This window comes from Ambystoma mexicanum, chromosome 2p (assembly GCF_040938575.1).
Source record: "Ambystoma mexicanum isolate Mex_15411 chromosome 2p, UKY_AmexF1_1, whole genome shotgun sequence".
Classification (NCBI taxonomy): Eukaryota; Metazoa; Chordata; class Amphibia; order Caudata; family Ambystomatidae; genus Ambystoma; species Ambystoma mexicanum.
The window spans coordinates 131,211,979-131,215,380 of NC_090923.1; positions in this window are offsets into that span (position 1 = coordinate 131,211,979).

A 3,402-nucleotide genomic window follows, 5' to 3' on the forward strand; every position below is an offset into this window, starting at 1 on the left:
TGGTAACCAAAACCCTAGGTTTGTGTGCAAAGTGCTTAAGAAAACAATGCTGTGTCTACGGCTTAGTGGTGGTTAGACATTTGAACCTTCCAGGGTGTCATGGTGAGCTAAGGAATTCAGAAACCATCTCCAAGAACACAGTGTACAATGCCCCTCCACTTACTCTCCTAAGGCTCGAATGGCCATGAACAGCCAGGTGCTATACATGGGAAAGGAAATATGGGCACATTTAACTGAGGGGGTATTTTGACCACGGCTTGCTTGGCAGCAGAAGCCCCAGTCCGGCCTTCCTGGAGGATCCTGAGTCCTGCAAGGGTCTTTAAGCTAATTATTATATTGATGTGCTAAGCAGGAATCCTTTTAGGCTGAGGCAGGGTGCTTGTGGGAGTTAATTTACATAATCCAGCTTATCACTAGCCGCCTTCTCATCCTGGGCTGCAGTTACTGTGTCCTGTTAATAGAGGGAACCATGCGAATGCTAGTTAAAAACAGGCAAGTATGGTCTAGTTAACAGATGATAATGTATATCCTTCTTGTTTTTTGTGCTTTTTTGCATGTTTAGAGCATTGCTACCCGCTATTTCATGGCTGATTCAAAGGCACTATAATGAAACCTCAACATAATATAACATGGTTGTTAAGATTGTTTGAACACTTCTAAGGCAGCAGGTAGGTTATGTGAGCTCTGAGCCTCATCACGAGTTGGGCAGAATACCAACTAGGAAATCCACCCAACTGTTTTAGCGTTACCACCCAACCCTCCCGTGGTATTACCGCCGGATCAGGAGTTGGGCGGTAATGGTAATTCCCCATTAGGTCTATTAATTTTTGGTGCAATTGCCGCTGATGGTGTTACTGTGCAGTAATTGTGCTGACAATGTCAATTCTCCAGCACATTCTCCAGCTGGGGGTACATGCTGCCAAACTCATGATTTGGCAGACTCTTATATGCAGCAGTAACAGCTTTACTGATGCATTTATTGGCTACACCAAACTCGTGATTAGGCGATAATCTTCAATCAGGTCACATCAGGTACATCAATCATAGGAGATATGAAGGTAGCTCAGGAATGGAGTTCACTGGCCCCCACCACCCAGGCTACATCATGGTACCTGACAAAGGTGGAATAATGAGGTTCCCAAGCATACTAACCATTCCAGCCCTCATACCAACATTCCTCTGATGACCTCACACATACAGACACCAAGAGGAACAGGGACACAGCAGGAAACAAGGGAAGAGCAGGTCCTAACAAGGTGAAGACAAATCCAAATATCAAATCCTAACAATGCCCAACGCAAATAATATACAAGGAAACCGTCATCATATTCTCCCCGGTCACCCACTCCAGAAAGGATTGAATGAGTACATACAATAACACTCAAGTAGATTCTAATTAACATGCATTTAGCTTTGGGAAGATCCATTAATCCCAGCAGAATTAGATATTACACAACATCTCTCTCTCTCTTGCTCTCTCTCTCTCTATCTCTCTCTCTCGATTGAATAATTAAGTCATATTATCTCTGTTGTTGAGAGGACTGAACATGTGGGTCTTTTTTGGTGCGAGAGTGATGGATCATCCTTTATTTAGGCTTATGAATAATTGATTGAAGTATTGTAACGTGCACTAAACAAACCGAATCATATCAAGGCGCAGATGGATGTAAGGCTAGGTTATTAAATCCAACTAGACTCATGAGAAGATATCATGCAACCATTATTTAAACAAAAACGTTTAACTTTTTTTCGGACAAATGCCAGGGAGTCGGCTTTTCTGATTTCCAAAGGAAGGTTGTTCCACAGTTTTGGCCCATACACCGAGAATCTGCAGTCAAAACGAAAATACAAATCAAATTGGTAGGACAGCCAACAGGAGCTTATCCTCTGCTCTTAGTGCACGAGTGGGGCAATATCACTTAAGTTTGACCACCAAACCTCCTGGTGCTAGGTTGTAAAAACATTTGTAGATCATGCAGCTGATTTTAAACTTTATCCAGTCCTCCACTGTTAACCAGTGGAAAGAACGATGCAGAACTGTGATTGGTGTGGATTTTTATACCCTAAATACCAGTCTAACAAATGCATTCTGTGCCCTCTGCAGTTATTTTAATTTGTTGGGTGAGGGCCTCAGCCAACAAGCTGTTACAATAGTCCACCTTAGGGCAAACAGGGGCTCCCACCACATTAGCATGGTAGTTCATGGGAACGTAAGGCAAAGCTTGCCGATGAAGCCGGAGACCAAAAAAAGTGACCTACACCTTAGCTGAGACCTGCCCTTGACATTCCAAGTCACTCTGCCAAATAAACCCCAAATCCTTAACCCTGGATGTGTATTTTAATTCTAATCCCCCGAAAAGATAAGAGAGGGCTCTCTGAATCTGCCTAGGAGGTGTTTTAGACCAAACAGAAACACCTCTGTCTTCTTTGGGTTGAGTTGAAGGCAATTAGTGGCCATCCAGCTTCCTACCTCTTCCGGTCACCTGCCCACCTGATTCAGAGCATCTTCTACATCACCCACTCTAAGAAACAATTGGGTATCAGCTGCATAAGACTGAATCTTAACCATATGTTTCCCTATAATGTTGAAGAGAGGACACAGATAAAGATCAAACAGTAGCAGAGACAGGGTTGATTACTGTGAGACTCCACACCACGGAGAAAGGGTGTCTGAAAAAAACAACCCACCTTCACAAGATGTTGTCACCCTGATAAAAAAAAGAGGTAAACAACTTCAGAGCACTAGCAGAGACCTGCCACATGGTCCCTAACCTCTCTAGGAGAGTAGCATGGTCCACTGTGTCAAATGCAGCAGACAGGTCCAACATGACAAGTAAGGACAGTTTGCCTTGATCTCCTGCCACTAGGAGTTTATCCCAAACCACCACCAGTGCAGTCTCTGACCCAAGATTTGGGCAGAATCCCGATTGGAGCAGGTCCAGTAGACCCTCTAATTCGACATATTCCTGGAATTGACTTAAGGCAAACTTTTCCAGTATTTTTCCTGGCCTGGGGAGGCCAGCGACTGGTCAAAAAGTCTGGAGATTCTCAGGGTCCAAATTTAAATATTTTAGTATAGGTGAGATGGTAGAGAATTTCAATTTGTCTGGGACAATCCCATGGTCGAAAGAGCTATTAATGAACTGGGTTATAAACCGGGTTAGATCAGCAGCCAGCTGTTTTGTGCACACGAGGGGAGAACAAAAAGTGTTTCATTCGTGGGTTTAAGTTTTAAAAGAAGAGCAGAATGGAGTAACATTAGACTTATTGTCTCCCTCTAGCGTATGTACTGTCCCTAGAGGGCATGCCGTTTATTTTCTGTTGGCTTCCTTTTCCAGGGTGATGTTCTTATGGATTGTTTCGATCTTCCCTAGGAAGAAGTTGTTAAAAACATTAGCCTGG